Source organism: Artemia sp. Qi Xiang Cuo, chromosome 10, assembly GCF_049724085.1.
Source record: "Artemia sp. Qi Xiang Cuo chromosome 10, ASM4972408v1, whole genome shotgun sequence".
Lineage (NCBI taxonomy): Eukaryota > Metazoa > Arthropoda > Branchiopoda > Anostraca > Artemiidae > Artemia > Artemia sp. Qi Xiang Cuo.
This window is the reverse complement of record NC_142803.1, coordinates 64,539,915-64,567,226: the sequence shown is the minus strand read 5'-3', so window position 1 is coordinate 64,567,226 and position 27,312 is coordinate 64,539,915. Positions and strand designations below refer to the sequence as shown.

The 27,312-nt window shown below is 35.1% G+C and overlaps 1 long non-coding RNA gene and 2 pseudogenes across 1 annotated transcript in view; 1 reads left to right on the top strand and 2 right to left on the bottom strand.

Moving 5' to 3' along the window:
• The window catches only part of LOC148948033 (uncharacterized), an 87,767-nt gene that overhangs the window by 47,826 nt on the left and 12,629 nt on the right, over positions 1-27,312 (top strand). The gene's annotated exons all lie outside the window — the stretch shown is intronic.
• On the bottom strand, positions 21,817-22,855 carry LOC148948035 (protein YIF1B-like; annotated as a pseudogene).
• Positions 25,974-27,008, bottom strand: LOC148948034 (protein YIF1B pseudogene; annotated as a pseudogene).

Genomic DNA, 27,312 nt, shown 5'->3' with positions numbered 1-27,312 from the left:
TGGGTTTCATTTATTTGTTGATACTGATTTGGGGTAGTTGTATGCTTGGTAGATTATATGATAGTCCAGACGACAGGTGTTGAAAATGGGAACCACACCACGACGAATGGGGCTGCTACGAGAATTAGCCTACCCTCCACCCCCTAAATTGACCATGTGGATTCAAAAATACCAATGGCACTTGCCTGCGAGTGGTGGGACACTCCGAAACTTGACATTTTATTATATTTTGGTGTTTCAGGCAAGAAAATGCATGTTCAACAAAGTTTGAGGTGCAGTTTTCCGCTCAAATAGAAATGCCTAGAAGCCATAGAATGTTTTCATAACAAGCTAACACGATTAGTTACAAAAAATGGCAGAGTTAAAAACAAATGGCAAAACTATATGAGTCTTGAACAGTCTTGGAAAGTATAAACACAATCAAATTGAATACTAGATATATAATGATATTAATTGTTGAAAGATCCATCAGTTCAAGATTTTTTTTTCACTGTAATTTTCATTTTCAATGCTGTAAGAATTGGAAAATAATAGATTTTTAATATACGAGTAATTCGTTTTCAGTGAAGCACCAATGACACAGAAGGCTTTAGGTTTTTACAGTTAAAGAAGGGGGCAGCATCCAAATTTTGCTTGTAGTGAAACTATGTTTGTTTTGACCAATCTTGAAAAGAACAAATAAATCAAACTGAATATTTGATGCATAATGATATTAATTGCTAAAACCTCATCAGTTCAAAATTTTACTGTAATTTTAATATTTATTTTCAATTATAAGTACAAAAGAAAACATTTGTAATAATATTAGTTTTTAGTAAAGCGCCAATGACGCAGTAGGTTTTAGGCTTCCGCAGTGAGACGATACCCAAACTCTTATTTGTAGTTATTTTTATTAGATTCAAACTTGATTTGCATATTCAATTTAAGTTTCACTCGTTTTAAGATTTATTTATTCATTTACATTAATATCTATTGTATGTTTGTTTGCATTGATTGTTTATTTAATTTCTATCTGTTTCAAGTTTCGCTTACGTTTCAATAGGAAATTATTTTTTTCGTTTTAAGCTTAATATCCATATTTAATATAAGGATTACTCGCCTTGAGATCGATTTACTCATTTATATAACTTCTCGTTGTATGTTTTTTGCTATGATTGTTTATTTAATTTCTGTTCGTTTTGGGTTTCATTTATTCTTTAATAGTAATTTCTGGTCGTTCTGAGTTTGAATTTTAACAGGTATTTGTATCTCCTGAGCTTAAGTTTAGAATGGCCTTTACTTTTCTTTGAAAAATTTATTTTTCGGAAAGTTTTTTTTAATTAATTTTTGTTCGTTTTGACTGCAAAAAGTTTCAAGTTTTTATTGCATGGGGGGGGGGGGGTGCTTACTGTCCGATTATTCTTGACTTTAAAAAACATATCTAGAACTTTCAATTTAAATCGAATGAGGCTTTTTTCAAAGTCTATACGATTACCTCTTTGATAAAAACCTTATATATGAACAATAGACAGCTTGCATAACTTGTGGACAGCGATTGAAAACAAAGAATGGATTGAACAAATAGCTCCAATGAGGGGGGTTTAGACCATTTCACTTGCTGACAAAAAGGGATCACGACTGTTTGGAATTGACCTTAATAGGAATTTGCTTGCCAAAACAATTTTGCATCTATCACAGAGTATGTGTTTTAACCTTATAATTGGATAATTATAATAGATTTCCTATGTGTTCTTCCCATACAAAACCCCTTCCCATAAGTTATAAACCCCTCTTAATAAGTTTTGCCCCAGAGCATAACTTAGAACGCCTACCCCTAGGCCCTGGTGGGCTGTGTCGACACCGGAGTTTTTTGTTATCAGAACTTTGAACTATTTTAACAAAATGTCTATCTCAAAAATTTTATCTGATGCATTTAGGGCGTGGAGGAGGGAGAGGGGCTAGTTGCCCTTCAATCTCTTTTGACTCTTAAAAAGTGGACAAGAACTTTCAATTTTCAATCAAATGAGCCCTCTCTAAAGTTTATACGAGCATCCCTTCCATAAGAAATTATATGAAGGATTCGGCGAATCCTTAAATTACCCTAGTCCTGAGGGCTTTGGGGGAGTTGTAATCCTCAAAGACCTAATTTCCAGAACTTAAAACTACGTTTAATAAAATGGCTGTCTTAAAATTTTGATTGGATGTGTTTGGGGAAAAGGTGGGCGTGAGAGGGGGGTAAGTTGCCTTCAAATCACTTTCGACTATTACAAAGGGCACTAGCGCTCTGAATTTCCAATCGAATGAGCCTTTTTTGAAGTTTATAAGACACCGCCTTCTATAAAAACCTCATATGCCCCCAGGGCATAAATTAAAACCCTTGCCCTGAGGGTTGTGGGGGAGTGTCCTCCTCAAAAACATATTTTCTACTGGAAATCAATTACGCTGAAAAAAATAGCTATCTCAAAATTTTGATTGGATGTGTTTGGGGGAATGATGGGCGTGAGGCGGGGGGGGCTAGTTGCCCTCCAATCACTTTCGACAATTATAAAGGGCAATAGTCCTTTGAATTTCCAATTGAATGTGCCTATTTTGAAGTTTCTACGACGACACCTTCTATAAAAACCTTATATGCCGCCAGGGAAAAACTTAAAACTCTTGCCCTGAGGGTTGTGGGGGAGTGTCCTCCTCATAAACATATTTTCTATCGGGACATCAACTACACTGAACAAAATGGCCATCTCAAAATTTTGATTGGATGTGTTTGGGGAAATGGTGAGCTTGAGGAGAGAACTAGTTGCCCTCCAATCACTGTTGACTATTAAAAAGGACACTAGCCATTTAATTTCCAATCGAATGAGCCTATTTTGAAGTTTCTACGACAACACCTTCAATAAAAACCGTATATGCCACTAGGGCATAAATTAAAACCCTTGCCCTGAGGGTTGTTGGGGACTGTCCTCCTCAAAAATATATTTTCAATCTGAAAATCAACTATGCTGAGCAAAAATGACTATCTCAAAATTTTGATTGGATGTGTTTGGGGGAATGATGGATGTAGGGGGGCCTAGTTGCCCTCCAATCCCTTGACTATTAAAAAGGGCACTATCCCTTTGAATTTCCAATCGAATGAGCCTTTTTGAAGTTTCTATGACAACGCCTTCTACAAAAACCTTATATGCCCCCAGGGCATAACTTAAAACCCTTACCCTGAGGGTTGTGGAGGATTATCCTCCTCAAAAACATGTTTTCTATCTTAAAACGAACTACCCTGAACAAAATGGCTATCTCAAAATTTTGATTGGATGTGTTTGGGGGAATGATGGGCATGGGGAGGGGGATAGTTGCCCTCCAATCACTTTCGACTATTAAAAAGGGCACTAGCCCTTTGAATTTCAAATCAAATGATCCTGTTTTGAAGTTTCTACGACAACACCTTCTATAAAAACCTTATATGCCCCCAGGGCGTATCTTAAAACCCTTGCCCTGAAGGTTCTGGGGGAGTGTCCTCCTCAAAAACATATTTTCTATTTGGAAATCAACTACGCGGAACACAATGGCTATCTCAAAGTTTTGATTGGATGTGTTTGGGGAAATGATGGGCGTGGGGGGGCTAGCTGTATTCCAATCATTTTCGACTTTTAGAAAGGGCACTAGCTCTTTAATTTTCAATCGAATGAGCCTGTTTTGAAGTTTCTACGACAACTCTTTCTATAAAAACCTTATATGCCCCCAGGGCATAACTTACAACTCTTGCCACGAGGGTTTTGGGGGAGTGTCCTCCTCAAAAATGTATTTTCTTTCTGGAAATCAACTACGCCGAACAAAATGGCTATCTGAAAATTTTGATTGGATGTTTTTGGGGAAATGGGGGGGGGGAAGGGTGCTAGTTACATTACAATCACTTTCGACTATTAAAAAGGGCACTAGCTCTGTAATTTCCAATCGAATGAGCATGTTTTGAAGTTTCTACGACAACGCATTCTATAAAAACCTTATATGCCCCCAGGGCATAACTTAAAACCCTTGCCCTGAGGATTGTGGGGGAGTATGCTCCTCAGAAACATATTTTCTATCTGGAAATCAACTACGATGTACAAAATGGCTATCTCGAAATTTTGATTGGATGTGTTTGGGGAATGATGGACGTGAGAGGGGGGGGGCTAGTTGCCCTCCAATCATTTTCGACTATTAAAAAGGGCACTAGCCCTTTAATTTCCAATCGAATGAGCCAGTTTTGAAGTTTCTACGATAACACCTTCTATAAAAACCTTATATGTCCCCAGGGCATAACTTAAAATCTTTGCCCTGAGCGTTTTGGGGGAGTGTCCTCCTCAAAAATATATTTTCTATCTGGAAATCAACTACGCTGAACAAAATGGCTATCTGAAAATTTTGATTGGATGTGTTTGGGGAAATGATGGGCGGGGGGGGGGGGGGGCTAGTTACACTCCAATCACTGTTGGCTATTAAAAATGGCACTAGCTCTTTAATTTCCAATCGAATGATTCTGTTTTGAAGTTTCTACGACAATGCCTTCTATAAGAATTTCATGGATTCTAGGGATAGAACTTAAAACCCGGGTCCGGATGACAGTGGGGGAGTGTACTTCTCAAAAACATGGTTTGGCTGTTGATTTGAACTAGGTTGAACACATCAGCAATCTCAAAATTTTGATTTGATGTGGTTGGGGGAATAAACTGTGGGGGAGGGGGTAGTTGCCCTCCAATCACTTTCGACTATTAAAAAGGGCACTAAAACTCTCGATTTCCAATCGAATGAGCACCCTTTGAAGTTTCTACGACGACCCCTTCCATATGAAGTGCCTCTGGGAAAAAAAAATAAAAAAAAATAATAAATAATAAACATTGGAGCCGTATGGCCTTTACTATAGGCAACGCTACAGCGTTGCCTCCGATTCATCTTTAAAAAAAATATCATTTTTTTTTTATTCTTTAGCATCACTGCCGCACCTGTTGCTATCCCAGAGGGAGTTCCAGTCTCTGGCCAGCCCACCCTGGGGGTTGGGGATATTTTGTTCATTTTTTTATTTTAAATAACGTATGTTTCTTTATTTTATAAGATATTTACATTAAATAAAAAAAAAACAAATGGATGTTTTTACACTTTATTCTATTTCATTTTTTGAATGAGGAGAATACAATTCAACAATGGAAATAGGAAATTTTTTATTCAATAGACCAATGTATTTCACGCTTAGTTGAATTATAACTTTGAGCGGAGAACTCTGTATCAATTTAAAACTCCATTCAGATCGTTTCTTTCAAACCTCCCATTCTCTGCCCATATTCATACTCACATGTTTCTCCTTGTCTATTACACACCAAGAAATAGCCTCAATAATTCAATTTTGATTCCAAAAATTAGGCAATATACAAGCATTGTTTGATTTTCTTTACCTTTTCTAATCAGCAGCTCCTGAGCACATAAAATATGGTGGATATTTGCAGAAGTGAAAAACAAGAAAAAAATAAATCAAAGAAGCCATTTCAGTTGCATGAACACAAATTCATGAAAATCTGAGTCAAAGAGGCATAAGATTTATATTGAAACTGATTCTTAAAACCCAAATTTCCATAGTGGGACTTTGAATTTTAATCATTCACATATTAATGTAAAAACTTACTTTACATTGGTATGACATGATCTCTTACTAACAAATCTATACAAGGCACACTTGACGCACGATTGCAGCTAGAGTTTAAGCTTGGATGAGGGAATTAAATAGTGATTTCTGGATAATCCACGATTTACTTATTATTGCTATAGTATATGGCAAAATACCTGTGACAAGATAAAAGCTAATCCAACAGACACAAAATTGATACAATGAATTTTTATGTTTAACAATGTCAACATCGAGCCAAATTCTTGGTTGATTTATTATGATTAAGCTGAGTCGATTTAACAATGGTCCAACGAAATGCTACAGTTGTTCACTTTGTGCTCTCTCCAAGAAAAATGTCAACAACTATTGTCCTCCACAGTCTGTTTCATGAGAATAAGTGCATTAGAACACTTGCATTGAATTGCACCTACTATATGATTTACAGAATCATTCGGGACTAAAGCTCAACCATAACTCCAAACCAAGAGAAATTTCCTGATGTCTTCAAACTCTTATTTTTAGCATATAATCAGGCAACAGTTAAACCATATGACTACATTTTACTGGACCTCAGTCAAAATACACCTGAAGATTCGCGTGTACTTATCAACATTTTTCTACAGTGAAATTACCGTAGATCTTCCAGGGAATAATAAAAAGGTTTTTAGCTGACATCATAACACTGAAGGAACTACGTGAAAATAGGCATTTGTTTTCTGGACAAGGCAAGTCCAAGCCAACTTGTAGAAGGGCCATACTCAAGAGTGACCATGAAATTATCAATTTCATATCAGAGCTCTTTTTAAATTTACCCGAAAGTAATGTTCAAATGCCAAAAATAGTTAGGTATCAGACAAAGCTACTTCGGTTCATTGTGCGGGCTCTATCCATCAAGAGGGGGGGTCTAAAACTTAAAAGAAAGCATCTTCTGAAAGTGGGTGGAAGATTCTTTAGACTCCTAGTACCAATAATTGCAGGACTTGTAAAGAGTTTTGTTTACTATTCAAAATGAAAATAAAAACAAATCATAAGCCCTAAGAGTTGATTCCAATAGCACCATTGACAAAAAAAAGGATCTCGAAAATGAAAAATATCACTACACCACCAAAAATAGCAACAATAAAAAGAAGATACAGATTCAAAGTTTGCCAAAGTTTTGTTCAATTGTAGGGGATTTATTGTCATAGTATTATAGTAAACACTGTAAAAGACTACTGACTTACCTCACAAACAGTCAATTGATGGTAAAAGGAATTTTTACCATCAATTGAAATTGATGGTAAATGGAATCAGATTATAAGTCACGGAAACAATTACAACCTTGTTGATTTGATATCAGATTGGGTTACCAATCGTAAAAGGCTTTTATCACCTTACAGCCACCACCATTTTATTAACTATTTAAACTTTTCGAAAAGCCTTATTACCAATCTTTCACTTATTACCAATAGATAAATTCTAAAACGCTTAATGGAATATGCCACAAAATACAATTGAATGTAAAAAAGGGGAAGATTTTAATCAGTATTGGAAAATATTAGCACATCTAGCACTAGCAGTATGCACAATTACAATGACACCATAATCGATTTAACGGCGACGACACTTGGAGTTCGGAAAAAGTTATAACTTCTTGAAATGACATTCAACTCACCCCCATCATGATTCACAAATAACCAAAAGGAGAGTGGGCTTATTTTCACGAGTTTAAGTTGAAATGAATGAAGTTTTGAAACGTGTTGATAAAAGCATGGATGTAGTTGGAAGCCTTAGTTACTCTAGTGCATTTTCCCAAGTGACAGGACTTGGGAAATTCTAGCAAGGCAATATCTACAGAATGAAACAATTACACCCTTCCTTAGAATCACAGGAGTTATGGTAGTCGTTATTGAAGAACAAAAGCTTTTCCCGCTTGCAAATTATTCAAGCAGATCGCTTGACTCTAGAAGAGATTCGATGTCGTTCCAACTAACCATAAGAGTATATTTTACTTGCAATTACCGTCTTTAGTTATTATTCATGTGTCATTCCTCTGTAAATAAAGAGAGTTGAAGAAGTTACTAAAACTCTACAAACTTTTCTAGACCAAGATTGCTATAATAAAATTGAAACGGATCGAAAAGGTTAACTTCTTAATCCACATGTAAATAAATATTTTCAGAAATCTATTACAACGTGATATCACAGTCATAGTCCAATAAAAGTGGCGATGGTTGAGTGATTGATTAGAACCATTTGTCTTCGCATTCAACGATATTGTAAACTCAAAATATTGCTACTCTTACATATGACTTGGATAAAATTATTCAAATTTACATTCAACGTCCCCATCTATCCACCCCCTCTATCCAATCTTAGTCCTCTTGAGGTTCGTCAAGACAACAAAAATAAAGGTAATATTTTTCTTAAGCAATATTTCAATGTTAGTGAAATAAAAGAAAATGAGATATTCTCTGTTGGCAACACGTCTTAGTCAAACTACTAACGGTTTTAAAAATAGTAAATTATTATAGTACACTGAGGTTTTTAAAGTATCAAAAGTCCTAGAGACTAATTCTGTAATCTTATGTCCAAGAAATACTAAAGATGATGAGATTCTCGTTGGGTCTTATTACTAGGAACTTCAAAAAGTCAATCAGATTGATAAGAAATAAAAAAGTCAAAGTTATAGCAAGAAACACTTGCTAGTTTGTTACAACTCTGCTAGGATACAACTCTGATTCTTGGATAGTCATTGAATTTATACATATTGAAGATATACATTGAAGACATAAAACCAGTGACTTTTGGACTAAATTCTCTCCTACTATCAAATTTGATGGATAGGTATATGCTGCCCTTGTCGATTGTGTTCTCAAGAATACATATGATATCTTTAGAAAGAGGTGGACATATTATAGAAAAGTTAGACCTCATGATTGGCCTCACCCCAGCAACGAAAAGGCACAACAATTTTTCTCCAATGAATACCCCTTTACCACTATATGTGACCGAAAATATGCTAGTATGAAGGACTAGTGTCATGCAATCAATAGAAGATTCTCTTCACAAGAATGGTGTCTTCCAGTTTAGCCATTCAATGAAACAGGGAAAGATTTACATTAGCTCCCCCACTGAGGGTGAGAAACATTTCTCAACGACAATTTGAAATACTTTCTTGGTTTTAAAAAATAATATAATAGAGGGTAAAAATAAAATACGAGCTGCAGCAGTGGGATGGACCGTATCGTTCTTAAAGAATTTATTTAAAAAGGCACTAGCCTTTCAATTTCCAATCAAATGAACACTTTTTGAAGTTTCTACGACAAAACTTTCTATAAAAACCTTATATGCCCCCAGGGTATAACTTACAACTCTTGACCTGAGGGCTCTGAGGGGTCTATCATCCTCAAAGATTTAATTCCCAGAACTTTCAACTACGTTGAAAAAAATGCTATCTTAAAATTTTGATTGTATGTGTCTGTGGAAATGATGGGCTTGGAGAGGGGTTAGTTGCCCCCTAATCATTTTCAATTAGTAAAAAGGTTACTAGCCATTTCAATTTCCAATTGAATGAGCCCTTTTTGAAGTTTCTACAACAACACTTTCTATACAAACCTTTTATACCCCCAAGGAATAGCTTACAACCCTTGTCCTAAGAGCTGTGGTGGGGGGGGAGGGCGTCAACCTTAAAGACTTTATTTCCAAAACTTTCAACTACGTCTAACAAAATGGCTATCTAAAAATTTCGATTGGATTTTTTTTGGGAAAAGGTGGGCGTGAGAGGGGGTTAGTTGCCCTCCAATCACTTTCGACTATTAAAAGGGCACTAGCCCTATGAATTTCCAATCGAATAAGACCTTTTTCAAGTTTCTACGATAAAGCTTTCGATTAAAACCTTATACGCCCCGGGGCATAGTTTATAACCCTTGCCCTGAAGACTGTGGAGGGAGTGTCCTACTCAAAGATATTATTTCCATAACTTGCAACTGCGTGGAACAAAACGGCCATCTCAAAATTTTGATTGGAGCCGTTTGGATAAATACTGGGCATGGAAGAGGTGTTAGCTGCCTTCCAATCACTTTCGACTACTAAAAAGGGCACTAGCCATTTCAATTTCCAATCAAATGAATCCTTTTTGAAGTTTCTACGACAAAAATTTCTATAAAAACCTTATATTCCCCCAGGGAATAACTTAAAACCCTTGCCCTGAGGGCTCTGAGGGGGTCATCATCCTCAAATACCTAATTTCCAGAACTTTCAACTACGTTGAACAAAGTGGATATCAAAATTTTGATTGAATGTGTTTTGGGAAAAGGGGGCGTGAGAGGGGGGTTAATTGCTCTCTAATCACTTTTGACTATTAAATGACTCCTCTGTTAGGAACTATGGGTTTTTATATTTCTTAGCATTGGAGGCGATCGTCTCTTACTAGGTTGCTAGCTACCGCTGCGACCCGGATGAAAAGACATCAAAAATACAGTTTTTGGTGGAAAAATTTATTCTCTTTTAGAAATAATTTATTTTAGTTACTTTAGATTTTTAACTTAATTAATTTCCTTTAAAATGAGCCATTGAACAACTCTCTACGATGTTCCAGTGCTAAGCTATCTCTGGAAAAGAAGAAAAGATAAAAAAAAAAAAAATATCCCGTTTAGGCAGAATGTTGTAATAGCTGCCACTTTTCTTGATATTCAAGCCAATATATTTCCCTTGCTGTTTCAAGCCAAGGGACAGAAAGTTTCCTATACAAGGGTTTCGGACAAGGCGGTTCTAATGGTGTAGTTTTGAATTGGATCTGACTCCTTTGTTAGGAACTATGGGTTTTTTATATTTCTTAACATTGGACGTGATCGTCTCTTACTAGGTTGCTAGCTACCGCTGCAACCCGGATAGAACTAAAAGAACTGTTTAAAACACAGTTAGAAATACTTTTTTCTTGAGTCGGTTTTCCAGGAATTTGTTCTAAATCATTAGTCTTACAAACACATATACCAATAACCCTAACAGGCTCGTTTTCGCCATAATTGAAAAACATTGCTTTTCCTTCGCTGCTGATAGGTATGCTTGTATATATATTTTTATTGCTGCTACATAAACTGCAATTGCTCCTTCCAAAATTAATATACGAACTTTCTAAGAAGTACGCCTCTGTATATTCACTGTGTTGTCGAACATTTTCCATTGTATCTATAAACTGTTCCGCAGTTGCCAGTCTATACCTTGAAAGCTTTTCATTAAATTGACAACATTTCTTTTGGATGTTGCTATGAAGCTTTGTCAGAGCATTTCTAGCCGAATTTTCAACAGCATCCACTCTTTCAAAGAGAATTTTAATCTGTAATTTTGAATACTTTTCGTGATCCTGATAAAACATGCATAAAATGTTTCTCAATTTACAAAGATCAGCCTGCATTTTTGCCATCTTCTTGTATTTCTGAATATAATTTTTCCCTTTGTCCTTATGCGTTCTTCGGTACAACCTCCCAGAGAATTTATTTTTTTTCATTATAGCTTTTGTCACCCCAGTATCTACCCATTATTCTGGTAGCAACTTTTTTCTTATGTTTGTTTCGGTAATCTATATCGTTATCATACCGTTCCTTGCTCTTTTGTTTGGCTGTCTCAATTTTCCCTTCTCGATACCCCTGATCCGTAACATACCTCTGTTTTGCTCTGTCATATTTCATTTTCTTAAATTCTGGATCACAAGACATCTTAGTAGCAATCCTTACGCGTTCTCGAGCTTTATTGCGTTCGGTGGCATTTTTATCTCTTTTAAATAAACTTTCCCTATATTTCAGGATGTTAGCTTTATTTTTTGTGTAGTAAAGTTTTCTATTAGTAGAAATTTGGATTGCTCTATTTTGATAGTTTTTTTGGTTATTCTTTCTTTTTTTCCACTTGCGTGAGACTATATTTTTTCAAGGTTTAAAATTATTAAGTACACAATACCCCGTGTCGAGTATCTAAAACCTAGCATTGAAAAAACTAATTTTTAAATTTTCAGGTATTTATCTTGTTTGAATTACAAAGTTAGTATTATTGGTTAGACACCATAAATATTTTTGCAGTTTACATAATAAGTTTAGCGATTCTGGACTGAAAACTAAAATAATTGCAATTATAAGACAATAATATGGAGATACGTACTTTACGGGTTACAAACCGAAAAAAGTTTGGTTCCAGGATACAATAATAACTTTGAACTGAGATGAAAAAAAATTTTCTTCCAGGAGACAAAAAGTAAAACTAATTATAAAATTTTCATGTATTCTTGTTGTTTAAATTAAGAAATTACTATTACTGATTAGGCATCATAGATATTTTTGAAGTTTACATAATAATTTTAGCGATTAAGCCAAAAAAGAAAATTTTGGTTCCAGTAGTTTCGGTTACTATTGAGACAAGTAGCTATTATTACTATAGAGTTCATTACCATGAACTGTTTGATTGCTTCAAAATTGAAAAATCTTTGAAAAGACTGAAGCATGAAAATACATCAAAAATGCAATTTTTTTGACAAAATTGATTCTACTTTAAAAAGTATTTTATTTTTAATTACAAAAGTGACTAGATGTTGCAATTTCCTTTAAAATGAGCTATTATACAGCTCTCTATGATTTTCCAGTGCCCAGCTAGCTGAGAAGAAAAATCAAGCGGAAAGAAAAAAATATCCCGTTTGTGGAGAATAACGTGGTAAAAGTAAATTTTCTTGATTTTCAAGCCAATATATTTTCTTTGTTATTCAAGCCAAAGGGCGGTAAGTTTTCTTTAATAGGGGTTTCGGACAAGGTGGTTCTAATGGTATACTTTTTGTTTTGATCTGACTCTTTTTTTAGGAGTTAGGGGTTTTATATTTCTTTACATTGGAGGTGATCGTCTCTTACTAGGTTGCTGGCTACCACTGCAACCCGGATAAAAAAAGCACTAGCACTTTGAATTTCCAACCGAATGAGCCCTTTTGAAGTTTCTACGATAAAACTTTCTATAAAAACCTTATATACCCCCAGTGGATAACTTACAAAACTTGCCCTGAGGGCTGTGGGGGGATAGTTCTCCTCAAAAACATAATTTCCATCTGGAAATCAACTTCGTTGAATAAAATGGCTATCTCGAAATTTTGATTGGATGTGTTTTTGGAAAAGGGGGCGTGAGAGGGGTTTAATTGCTCTCCAATCACTTTTGACTATTAAAAAGGGCACTAGCCCTTTGAATTTCCAACCAGATGAGCCCTTTTGAAGTTTCTACGATAAAACTTTCTATAAAAACCTTATATGCTCCCAGTACATAACTTACAAAACTTGCCCTGAGGGCTGTGGGGGGATAGTCCTCTTCAAAAATATAATTTCCATCTGGAAATCAACTACGTTGAATAAAATGGCTATCTCGAAATTTTTATTGGATGTTTTTGGGGGAAATGTGGGCCTGGAAGGGCTGTTATTTGCCTTCCAATCACTTTCGACTATTAAAAAGGGCACTAGCTGTTCCAATTTCCAATCGAATTAGGCATTTTCGAAGTTTCTACGATAACTCCTTCGATACGAAGCACCCTGGTCTAGAAAAAAAATAATAAATAAAACATTGTGCCAACATCGTTCTTTACTTAGACAGCGCTATGGCGCTTGCAATGATTACAAACTGGAAAAAACCTACGGCTTTTTTTCTTTGGAGTAATAAAAGATGAACCTCAAAGGTTCAGGCGGCTAACTAAGCCCAATGTGTGCACTGGTTTGTTCTTCTAATGATTGTCTTTTAATATAAAGCCGATAAAATGGCGTAAAGAGTCACTTTAAGCGAAAGGAAAACCAAACTAATTTTTAAATTTTAAGGTATTTTTCTGGTTTGAACTAAAAAATTTTAGTTATTGCTCAGACATCGTAAATATTTTTGCAGTTTGCAGTTAAATAAAATTATTTTATTTAAAATTTTCAGAAATTATTCTAGTTTCAGTTAAAAAAAAAAATTTTAACCACTCAAAAATTACTGCATTTTACATAAAATAATAGATAATTATATAAGAAAAATCGTACTTACAAGCACCATTTATGATGAACTATACCAAAGCTTTATGTAATTATGACTATAAAATGTTTGATTTAATACTTCAGTTACTATGGGTTACAGTTCGTTCCTTAATGTAATTCTTTTATCCCCCTCCTCAAATTTTAATCATTCTTTCTCAATAACTTATGGCAGTTATCCCCCTCTTCAAAATTCTGGTCTTCTTTCTTTTGGTATGTGGCTGAATACTGAAGATTGGTCCAATGTTTATAGTTTAAAAAATACTGATGAGAAAATGGCTTTGTTCCACAAAAAGCTAATTGACAAATATCAAATTTGCTTCCCGGAAAACAAATTATAAAATTCTTCCAGTGACAAACCTTTTATAAACCAAACAATAAAAACACTAATGAGAACCAAATTGAAGCTTTTCAAAAGTGGTAAAATAGATGAATCCAATAAACTAAGAAAATCAACTAAAAGAAAAGGTAGAAATTTGGAACAATTGTACTACAATAATAAGGTCGAAGTATTGTTTACTAATAAACCAAAAACTGGTATTCTGAGGTTAAAAAGCTGTGTGACAGGAGGCTTGAACAGCTTAACTTCAATCTACCCGAGTCTTCTGATATTACTGCCAATAATCTCAATAAATTCCTCGCTTCCATTGTCCAGAGTCTTCCACCACTGTCTGACCAATTACCATCAGTAGCCCTTTCCCCTTCTTTACCCACTGTTTCTCCGTCTGAGATAGAAAGAAGAATTCAAAAACTAAGAAAGACAAGTATTTTTCCTTTGGATATCCCCTTTCCTCTTATCAGTGCCTTCGGTGATTTCTTGTCTAAGCCCTTGTCTTTCCTGTTTAACAAGATTACCGAATCTTGGCAAATTCCTACAATTTGGAAACAGGATTTCATAACCCCTTTGAAAAAGAAAAACGGAAAGCCTGGTTTTGAAGGCGTCCGGCCTATTACTCTTACTCCTATTTTCTCGAAACTTTATGAAGGTTTACTTGCAGATTGGCTAAAGGAAAAAATCTTACCTCTTACTGACTTGAAACAATTTGGGAACCTAAAATCCACCTCTACTTCCCATTACCTCGTTTCTCTTATTGATCACATCGGGAAAATCCTTGAAAAGCCTAATTTCTGGCTAAATTTAATTTCCATCGACCTTCAGAAAGCATTCGACCTTGTTAACCCCAATATTTTAATTGAGACACTTGTCAACGAGTTCAATATTAATCCCTTACTGGTGAAATTAGTTGCCTCCTTCTTAACAAAAAGATCGCAAGTTGTCAAATACCACAATCATTATTCAAATCCTCTCCCTGTCCACAACGGCATACCCCAAAGTAATCTCCTAGGTCCTCTCCTTTCTTCAGTAATGATCAACAGCCTCGCAAAGGAATTTCTTAACCGATGGAAATTTGTTGATGACCTAACGGCTGTTGAAACTTACTTCATAAATTTCATAAGCGACCCTATGAGCATCCTCAATGAAATTGGAGATGGAGCCTTGGACTTAGACATGAGAGTAATCCCCTCTAAGTCTAAGATAGTGTCGATTTTTATCCTCAAATTCTCACCCTGTTTTCTTAATCTTATCCTTCCTGAAATTTCTGTGTCCTCATTTAAACTACTTGGCGTCACAAATTCTTCATATTTAAAGTGGGATATCCACGTTAAAGACATCATCCATAGAGCTAATGTGTCTATCGCCCTCCTTAAGCTCCTAAATAAATTCAGAGTCCTCTCATACCACTCCTTAAGGATTTACACGTCTTTTATCCGCCTGCATCTAGAATATGCTTGTCCAGTTTGGCACCCTGGTATCTCTCGCGAAGAATCGGAAAAAATCGAATCAATTCAAAAAAGGGCCTTGCGAATAATTTTCAAAGAAGGCAAAGTGCCGTACTCTCTGCTCCTAAAAAAAGCTAGTCTGAAAACCCTGGAGCAAAGGAGGGTTTCGTTGTGCCTCCGTTTTGCAAAAAATGCCATAACAAACCCTCGGACGGCAAGTATTTTCCCCAAACATCACTCCCCATCCAGAATACGGCCGCCTCGAGCTGTTTCTGAGCCCATCCCTGCTTTGTCCCCCCTTCGCTGCTTTACTTCAAGATACGAAAGAACTTTTATCCCCTTAATTACATAGAAAATGAATACAATGTCTCAATATTTTCTTTTTTCCCTCTTTTTTGTCTTCGTTCGGTGGGGAATGCCATGTGTCTTGCGATATGGGTCTTGCCCCCCCCCCCTTTCTTGACCAGTTTTTATTGTTTTTAAGTCTTTTTTTGTTTTAACGCTGTGGAATTGCTGACAATGTTTTAGTATCCATTTTAATTTAATTTAATTTATGTCTCGTTCTAATTTTAGTTTGACCATTTTTTGTTTTTTTTAAATGTTTTAATTGACTTTTTACAGTTTTAATTATTGACTTTTAAATGATGTTCATTATGGTTTTCTCTATTTTGTTGTTGTTCTTTGCATTTTTAGTGTAACAATTTATTTGTTGTCGACTCCAAAGTCCGAATTCGGCCCTTTGTGGGCTTGTGATTGCGATTTTTTTTTAAATAAATATCTTATCTTATCTCCTAAACCTAAAGAAGTACCACAACGAGCTCGTGTAGTGGGTAGTAGCATGTCTCGTCAACAACTGTGTTCAGTTTCAGCTGTGTAGCTAACCTGTATGATTATGTTCTGTGCTTTAAAAATTTTAAGACTATCAACTTGCCTGCCGGTCTGCTCAGTGATCCGTTTGTCAGACAGACTCTGTCCCAGCGCAAAATCATGGTATCCGTATTTTGGGATAGCCATGGTGTTTTGCAGGTCGACTTCATGCAACGAGGAATCACTATCAATGCAGAAACATACTGACAAACCCTCAGGCAGCTAGGCGGATCAATTCAAAGCAAAAGACATTGCATGCTGACAAAGAAAATTGTCCTTTTCTATGATAAGGAGAAAAACAGAAAAAAAAAATGCTTTCGATGGAAGATTTCGTGGTTGTGGCCACTCCTCGTTTTTAAGCCAATGGATTTTCTTTGTTGTTTGAGCCAAGGGAGTTTAAATTTCTTTTATACGGTTTTTTGCCAAGGCGGCTCCAGTGGCTTGTTTTCTGACTATGGGACATGCTCGTCTTCACTAGGTTGCAGCTACCGTTGCAACCACGATTTGTAATGTTCTTCGATATTTTTTTTTTATTTACTATGGGCGACAGTTGGTTCTTTCATATACTATTGAATAATTGACACTATTGAATACTTGACACTATTGAACTAAATTATCGAACACATTACATATCGTGGTTGCCGCTACCGCGGCCACCACGCATATATAATTCTCTTCAATATTTTTTTTTATTTACTATGGGGAACAGTTCGTTCTTAAATATAACTCTTTCCAACCTGTACATTGAATTAGTTGTTCTCTGTCATCTTTGGGTATGTCCTGTTGTAGGTGTTCTAAAATCGTGGCCATCATTACATCAAAACCTTTCTTATTTGAAAGGGATCTTAGACTCTTCAATTGGTATTTTGTCTTTATCTGCTCACAACTGTCACAATGCATTGTGGGGTATACATCCCTAATGTTAGCTACCTTATCAAGGCTCTCACCAAATAATTTTATTATTGTATTTTCATCCACAGAAACTCTAATATTGCTATCACCGTAAATGAAGTCTTGACTATTATTACGACAGAGTCTACTTGACACTTCTTCTATGTAATGACTTAGTTCCTTGTACGAGCCCTCGACTTTTAGTAGATTAATAAGTTGTATAATCTTACATTTTGATACTGCCTTATATACGCTATTAATGAAACAGTTCAAGACAGGAAAATGTGGAGCTAGTGCCCTTAGAGAACGCAAATAGCTCTGACATCCCTCATTTGGGCTACAGTATAACGAATGCCCATGCTTTCTTGTGTCCCTGTAATTGATTTCACAATAATCCAAGCCGCCAAGGTAGAAATTAACCACTTTGTCAGTTGAATATTTTAATGCTATATTATTTTCAAGGATATCAAAAAGAATTTGACATAATTCAATACCCGTCGGATAGAGCTTGCAGATATCAGGGTGACATTGCCAAGTAACCTGCTGCCCAATTTTTGGTTTTGAATGTTTACTCAGATTGTTATAGGTGACTTCAGCCATCATAATTTCCTTGTCAGATCTAGTTTTAGAGCATTTTTCAATAGTTGTCTCGTACTTTTCAGGACAGTTTGTTCTACTACACAGAGAATTTTTTGCCAAATATTCAGTAGAACTAAACGAACTGTTTAAAACACAGTTAGAAATGCTTTTTTTTTGAGTCGGTGTTCCAGGAATTGTTCTAAATCATTAGTCTTACAAACACATTTACTAATAACCCTAACAGGCTCGTTTTCGCCATAATTGAAAAACATTGCTTTTCCTTCGCTGTTGATAGGTATGTTTGTATATATATTTTTATTGCTGCTACATAAACTGCAATTGCTCCTTCCAAAATTAATATACGAATTGTCTAAGAAGTACGCCTCCGTATATTCACTGTGTTGTCGAACATTCTCCGTTGCATCTATAAACTGTTCCGCAGTTGCCAATCCATACCTTGGAAGCTTTTCGTTAAACTGACAACATTTCTTTTGGATATTACTATGAAGCTTTGCCAAGGAATTTCTAGCCGACTTTTCAACAGCATCCGCTCTTTCAAAGAGAACTTTAATCTGTAATTTTGAATACTTTTTGTGATCCCGATAAAACATGCGTAAAATGTTTCTCAATTTACAAAGATCAGCCTGCATTTTTGCCATCTTCTTGTATTTCTGAATGTAATTTTTCCCTTTGTCCTTATGCGTTCTTCGGTACAACCTCGCAGAGAATTTAATTTTTTCATTATAGATTTTGTCACCCCAGTAACGCTCCTTGATCTTTTGTTTGGCTGTCTCAATTTTTGCATGTCTATAATCTTCATCATTGTGATAACACATCTTGCTGTTTTGTTTTGCTCTCTCAATTATTACTTCTCGATACGCCTGGTCGGTTGAATACCTTTGTTTTGCTCTCTCAATTATTACTTCTCGATACGCCTGGTCGGTTGAATACCTTTGTTTTGCTCTCTCAATGTTTACTTCTCGATGCACCTGGTCGGTTGAATACCTTTGTTTTGCTCTCTCAATTATTACTTCTCGATACGCCTGGTCGGTTGAATACCTTTGTTTTGCTCTCTCAATTTTTACTTCTCGATGCGCCTGGTCGCTTGAATACCTTTGCTTTTCTCTTTTCAAGATACTATCTCTGTTGTTTGTGTAGTACTGTTTTTTTCAATTTGCGTGCAGCTTGCTTGACTGAAACCATTATGTAATTATGAATGTGAATATTTACAGTTCTGACGCTTCCTATATAGTAATTATGACGTCACAGTGTAATGATTTTATTGACGTCAAGGCGCAATGATATTATTTCATGACGTCATCAGAAACAACAATATAATTTCGTGTTTTTCTATTCACTTCATAGCTCTAATATAAAGCTACGACATTCATTATTTATCTAGTAGGGTTTCAGACAAGGTAGTTCTAATGATGTACTTTTGTTTTGATCTTACTCTATTTTTAGGACTTTTGTTATATTTCTTAGCATTGGACTGATCGTCTCTTACTAGATTGCTAGCTACTGCTGCAACCCAAATTCACATATATATTTATTTATGAGAGGCAGCCTGGCCGAGTGGTCCAAGGCACTGGTGTTAGCCACCAATCTCTTCGGAGGCGTGGGTTCAAATCTTACCGCTGGTATACGAATATGTTTGAAAGACTGCAGTGTGAAAAGACATCGAAAATGCAGTTTTTGGTGGAAAAATTTATTCTCTTTTAGAAATAATTTATTTTAGTTACAAAAGGTTTTTAAACCAATTAATTTCCTTTAAAATGAGCTATTGAACAACTATCTACGATGTTCCAGTGCCAAGCTATCTGTGGAAAAGAAAAAGAAAAAAAAAGAAAAAAATATCCCGTTTGGGGAGAATAACGTGGTTAAAGTCAATTTTCTTGATTTTCAAGCCAATATATTTCCCTTGCTGTTCAAGCCAAGGGACAGAAAGTTTCCTATACAGGGGTTTCGGACAAGGCGGTTCTAATGGTGTACTTTTTGTTTTGATCTGATTTCTTTGTTAGGAACTATGGGTTTTTATATTTCTTAACATTGGACGTGATCGTCTCTTACTAGGTTGCTAGCTACCGCTGCAACCCGGATTGAAGGTAGAACTCTTTCTAATTGATTACAAACAGGAAAAGCCTACGGTTTTTCTTCTTTGAAATAGTAAGAGACTAAGAAAAGAGAAAAAATATCCCGTTTAGGCAGAATGTTGTAGTAGCTGCCACTTTTCTTGATTTTTTAGTACTGATTTTTTAATTTGCGTGTAGCTTGCTTTGATCTAACCATTATCTATTCATGAATGAGACCATTTACAGTTTTGACGTTTCTTATATAGTAATTATGACGTTACTGCATCAAAAATACAGTTTTTGGTGGAAAAATTTATTCTCTTTTAGAAATAATTTATTTTAGTTACTATAGATTTTTAACCCAATTAATTTACTTTAAAATGAGCTATTGAACAACCCTCTACGATGTTCCAGTGCCAAGCTATCTCTGGATACAAAAGAAAAGAGAAAAGAGAAAAAAATATCCCGTTTGGGGAGAATAACGTGGTTAAAGTCAATTTTCTTGATTTTCAAGCCAATATATTTTCCTTGCTGTTCAAGCCAAGGGACAGAAAGTTTCCTATACAGGGGTTTCGGACAAGGCGGTTCTAATGGTATACTTTTTGTTTTGATCTGACTCCTTTGTCAGGAACTATGGGTTTTTATATTTCTTAACATTGGACGTGATCGTCTCTTACTAGGTTGCTAGCTACCGCTGCAACCCGGATTCAAAAAAATGTCGCTTTTTCCCAATTATCAGAAAAAATCTTTTTTCCACTCTAAAAACCACATGTGTTTATAATTGGCGTATATAAGTGGCGTATAAAATTTAGTATATAGGTAAGAGGTCGTTCTTTATTATAATAACATTGAGCGTTATCGTCTCTTACTAAGTTGCTAGCTACTGCTGCAACCCAGGTTACAGTTATCATAGGCTATGTGTCGCTATTTATTGTAACAACCCGGATAAACCCCCCCAAAAATTACTGCATTTTACATAATAATGGATAATTAAATAAAAAAACAAATTGACAAATACAATTTATGATGAACTATATCGGTCCTTTATGTAAAATCATGAATGAGACCATTTACATTTTTGTCGCTTTTTATATAGTAATTATGACGTCATGGCGCAATGATTTTATTTCATGACGTCATGACGTAATGATATTATTTCATGACGTCTTCAGAAACAACAATTTAATGTCATGTTTTGTTATTCACGTCATAGCTCTAATTAACCTATGATGACATTCATTATTTATCTAGTAGGGTTTCAGACAAGGTGGTTCTAATGATGTCCTTTTGTTTTGATCTGAATCTATTTTTAGGAGTTCTGGGTTTTTATATTTATAACATTGGACTGATCGTCTCTTACTAAGATACTAGCTACTGCTGCAACCCGGATTCACATATATAGTTATGAGAGGCAGCGTGGCCGAATGGTCCAAGGCGCTGGTGTTAGCCACCAGTATTTTGGGAGGCTTGGGTTCAAATCTTACCGCTAGTATAGGATTATGATTTATGCACAAAAATCAAATATCTTTGAAAAGACTGCAGTATGAAAAGACATCAAAATTTCAGTTTTTAGTGGAAAAATTTATTCTCTTTTAGAAATAATTTATTTTAGTTACAAAAGATTTTTAACCACATTAATTTTCTTTAAAATGAGCCATTGAACAACTCTTAACGATGTTCCAGTGCCAAAGTATCTGTGGAAAAGGAAAAAAAGAAAGAAAAAAATATGCCGTTTAGGCAAAATGTTGTAGTACCTGCCACTTTTCTTGATTTTCAAGCCAATATATTTCCCTTGCTGTTCAAGCCAAGGAACAGAAAGTTTCTTATACAGGGGTTTCGGACAAGGCGGTTCTAATGGTGTACTTTTTATTTTGAACTCTCAAGATAGACTCTTTTATTTTTCATAAAATTTATTTTTTATTTGAGAAGTCCAAAAATAAGTTAAGCTATCCAATCAAATAAACAGATCATTTTAACAAAGCATATCCCACTTTTTAGAAACGACCCTGTCACAACTTCACTCACACGGAGATGTGAACTGAAATTGCACAGCCAAACGTCTCGTCATCCACCACATCAATAACAGCTGAATTCCAGCCATGATTAAAAGAAAATCAATGGATCTTTTGATACCGTAGGATCGGTCGTCACCGAGCTGAACACGTCCCTTCAAAGACCTCACCAGAAAGAACATAAGGTTGGCACTGTAAAAAAAAAACACGCAATGGTATAACCTGTGGAAGAAAAAACAAAACTGGCCAGTAGAATTGCAATCATCACTACATATTTATATCCACAAAAAGAAATTATATCCAAGGTTTTTTAAGATGTAGGCATGCTAATAGCATATAAAGTCATTAAAATAACTAGAACCTCTACGGTCAAACAGGCCAACTTTGAAGATGATTCTATGCCCAGTGCTTCGGGAGTAAACTTGTTCTGTGCAGCTTGGGCAATTCCTGATATAACTATGAATGTAATATAACCCATCAACGCTATGTAAAGATCGGGGGCATTTATATCAAGAAAGGGTTGTACAGATTCATCAGTACTGTATTTCAGTGTCCAATCTGTATGTATATATGCAAGCGTCAAAATCCGTAGCTTATAAATAACATAGCTAGTATTAACAGCAAAATAGTACTTGTGACTCTGAGTTCAAATATATATCTTCCAATTTCACGATCCAACGCCTTTTTTCCCAGGCTCACAATTTCTTCACCGAATTGCATAGCCATTGATGCAGTAGCTGGCTGAAACAGTGGATTTGGCACATTGACACTTGCAACATCAGAAGGAGCTGAAGGGTAACATGCTGCAGGTTGATTTTGAGGCACTTGTGGTACAAAAGTTGGTTGCTTGGCATCTATTGATGCCGGTTGTACTGGAACACCTTTTGAATATTCAGGATGGATCATTGGTTAAAAACCTATATACTGTTCCTGACCAAAACCCTGCTGAGGCATAGAATATATTTGTTTTACCGGATATACATAGCTAGCAGCATCTTCAGGACCTGGTCTATTTCTTTGAGGTTTTCTTGAAGCCCGATTCATTTTTTTCTTTCTTCTTTACTATCCTTAAGCCCAAGATTTTTGAATTTGTTTTGATATATATGTCTTATATGAGGTAATAAGTGAAACTAATTTTAAAATTTTCAGGTATTTTTCTAGTTTTAATTGAAAAATTAAAATTATTCCACTGACACCATGAATATTTTTTTAATTTTCATAATAACTTTAGCGATCCTGAACTGAGAACTAAAATAAAATAAAATGATCTTGTCGAAAGATAAACGTATATAAATATTGCATTCCCTTCTTACGTCTTATATGACGTAATAATTTAAACAAATTAAAAAATTTTCAGTCCTTTTTCTAGTTTCAATGAAAAATTTAAATTATTGCTCATGCACTATAATATTTTTGTAGTTTACATAATAACTTTAGCGATCCTGAACTATGAACTAAAATTAAAAAAAAAATCTTACGAATATAAAGAACAACATTATAGAGATAAGTACTTTTGGAGTTGAGCCAAAAAAAGTTTGGTTCCAGGAGATAAGCATAGGATTTTCTACTAATGAGCTATTAAAAAATGCAGTTTTTCGTAAAAAATTATTTTGTTTTTGAAATTATTTGCGTTAATTATCACAGGTTTTTAAATACATCAATTTCCTTTAAAATGAGGAATTATACATCTTTTTATGATTTTTCAGTGCCCAGCTAGCTGAGAAAAAAAAAAAAAAATAAACCTGCTGTCGATACAAGAATATCGTGGTTTCAGCCTCTTATCTTGATTTTCAAGCCAATATATTTTCCTTGTTTTTCAAGCCAATGAACGGTAAGTTTCCTATACCAAGTCTACGTATATATAAATATTCATATATACATAATATATATGAATATATACATATTCATATATACATAAACATACATACATTTCACTCTACTATTTCCATTTCTTTATGCTAACCAGACGTTATTTAGGTTCATACATAAAATCAAATGCACGGTAATTAGTTTATTGTTCATCGAGGGTACTGGACAATGCGTCTCTAATAGTGTACTTTGTTTTTTTGATCTGATTCTAGTATTAGAAGATATGGACTTTTTAGTTTTAATATTGGGCGTGATCGTCTCTTACAAGGTTGCTAGCTACCGCTGCAACCCAGAATTATATTATTAATTTTACAACTTTAGTTATTGACCTCGTGGTACCAGTGGCTAGCACGATCCGTCGTTAACCAAAAGGTTCAAGGCCACTCGGGGTCGATTTAATTTAGTTTTTAATTCAGCTATCAATAAAACCATAACACTGAAGATAACTGCAAAATTCCCATTTACAGTATCGATCCTTTATGGTTATTTTAGAATCAAGTTTTTGTAAGCTTGCTTAGCGCAGTGAACAGTGTGTTGGAATACTAATCTAAAGGTTGCAGGTTCGGTTAATGCCGAGGATAAGTTTTAACAAATTTGTCAATTTTAGATTTCAATAAAACTCCTATTAATAACAACTACATTCACTGGATTGACTAACAATAGCTCTGCATAGTGCCCATTTATGATTAACTAGACTGATCATTTGTATAGCATACCGTAGAGAAGTAACTTTCAAAAGACATTTGCTGCAAGTCATCTTGTCAATAGATTATGTCAGTTAATACTGTCGTTCTTTACTATAAACTACTTTAGATCCTCTCGACTGACATTGATCTTTTATGTATTGTTCTTTACTAGGATTCAGCCATCTCTATAGCCATGATACTGATGGAAATTACATAATCCCTATTTATGTTTCAGTTAACATAGGCTAGGTGTCGTTCTTTATAATAAAATTTTTAAATTAGTTTGGTTTTATGCTATGTTCTAACTGCTCGAAACGGTCTCTTATCTTCTTAAACAAGTAACAAGTATTTTTGAAATGCTCTAAATAGTGAATGAAGCGCTTCGTATTACGTCTTTTCTTAGGGACCAACAAATATCATAATTTTCAACTCAACTGGGTAAATTACGAAGTGGTGCTGGCAGAAGAGGAGGAGGAGGTGGTGGAACTATCCACGAAGCTGGTGGAGCTTTTGGGATTTTTTTTAGGAGTTGTGGGTTTTTATATTTCTTAACATTGGGCTTTATCGTCTCTTACTAGGTTGGCAGCTACTGCTGCAACCCAGATTAGAGTTATCATAGGCTAGGTGTTGCTCTTTATTGTAACAACCCGGATAAAACCCCCCAAAAATTGCTGCATTTTACATAATAATAGATAATTATATAAAAAACCTAATTGACAAATACAATTTATGATGAACTATATCGGTCCTTTATGTAAAATCATAAATGAGACCATTTACATCTTTGTCGCTTTTTATATAGTAATTATGACGTCATGGCGTAATGATTTTATTTCATGACGTCATGGCGTAATGATATTATTTCATGACGTCTTTAGAACCAATAGCATAATTTCGTGTTTTTCTATTCACGTCATAGCTCTAATTAAACTATGACGACATCCATTATTTATCTTGTAGGGTTTCAGACAAGGTGGTTCTAGTGATGTCCTTTTGTTTTGATCTGACTCTATTTTTAGGAGTTCTGGGTTTTTGTATTTCTTAGCATTGGACTGATCGTCTCTTACTAGGATGCTAGCTACTGCTGCAACCCAGATTCACATATATAGTTATGAGAGGCAGCGTGGCTCACAGCTTTTCCGACAGTCAGATCAATTTTCGCACCATCAAGCATAGATCTGGAGACAACGTTCAGCAACGGATTTAAAATAATCTTCCTATTTTGATCGGTCATTGCGCAATCTAATCATCATAGCCAGGTACAGTGAAGTATTCCAATCAAGTAGGTCAATGTAATATGTTGGTCAAATAATATAATACCAGTTCAAGGTGAACTATTTTCAAGTCCAAGCCCAATTATGAAATTAATTGAATAAAAGACCATAGGGAATCACAAATGTCTTACTGTATTAACAGTTTTACTGTATGAATGAGATTCTATCCAAAATTGGTGTTTGCAGTATGAACTCTCAAGATAGACTCTTTCATTTTTCATCAAATTTATTTTTTATTTGAGAAGTCCAAAAATAAGTTAAGTTATCCAATCAAATAAACAGATCACTTTAACAAAGCAAATCCCACTTTATAGAAACGACCCTGTCACAACTTCACTCACACAGAGATGCGAACTGAAATTACACAACCAAATGTCTCGTCATCCACCACATCAATAACGGCTGAATTCCAGCCATGAATAAAAGAAGATCAATGGATCTTTTGATACCATAGGATCGGTTGTCATGGAGCTGAACACGTCCCTTCAAAGATCTCACCAGAAAGAACATAACGTTGGCACTGTAAAAAATCCACGAATTGTTATAACCTGATTAATAAAAAACGAAACTGGCCAGTAGAATTGCAATCATCCCTACATATTTATATCCACAAAAAGAAATTATATCCAAGGTTTTCAAAGATGTAGGCATGCTAATAGCATATAAAGTCAGTAAAATAACTAGAACCTCTACGGTCAACCAGGCCAACTTTGAAGATGCTTCTATGCCCAGTGCTTCGGGAGTAAACTTGTTCTGTGCAGCTTGGGCAATTCCTGATAAAAATATGAATGTAATATAACCCATCAACGGTATGTAAAGATCGGGGATATTTATATCAAGATAAGGTTGTACAGATTCATCAGTACTATATTTCAGTGTCCAATCTGTATGTATATATGGAAACGTCAAAATCCATAGCTTATTAATAACATAGCCAGTATCAACAGCAAAATAATACTTGAGACTCTTAGTTGAAATATAGCTTCCAATTTCTCGATCCAAAGCCTGTTTTCCCTGGCGCACAATTTCTTCACCGAATTTCATGGCCATTGATGCAGTAGCTGGCTGAAACAGTGGATTTGGCACATTGACACTTGCAACATCAGAAGGAGCTGAAGGGTAACATGCTGCTGGTTGATTTTGAGGCACTTGTGGCACAAACGTTGGTTGCTGGGGATCAATTGATGCCGGTTGTACTGGAACACCTTGTGAATATACAGGATGGATCATTGGTTTAAAATCTAGATACTGTTCCTGACCATAACCCTGCTGAGGCATAGAATATATTTGTCTTACCGGATACATATAGCTAGCGGCATCTTCAGGACCTAGTCTATTTCTTTTAGGTTTTCTTGAAGGCTGATTCATTTTTTTCTTTCTACTTTGCTATCCTTCAGCCCAAGATTTTTGAATTTGTTTTGATATATATGTCTTATATGAGGTAATAAGTGAAACTAATTTTAAAATTTTCAGGTATTTTTGTAGTTTTAATTAAAAAATTAAAATTATTCCACTGACACTATAAATATTTTTTTAATTTACATAATAACTTTAGCGACCCTGAACTGAGAACTAAAATAAAATAAATGATCTTGTCGAAAGATAAACGTATATAAATATTGCATTCACTTCTTACGTCTTATATGACGTAATAAGTTAAACAAATTAAAAA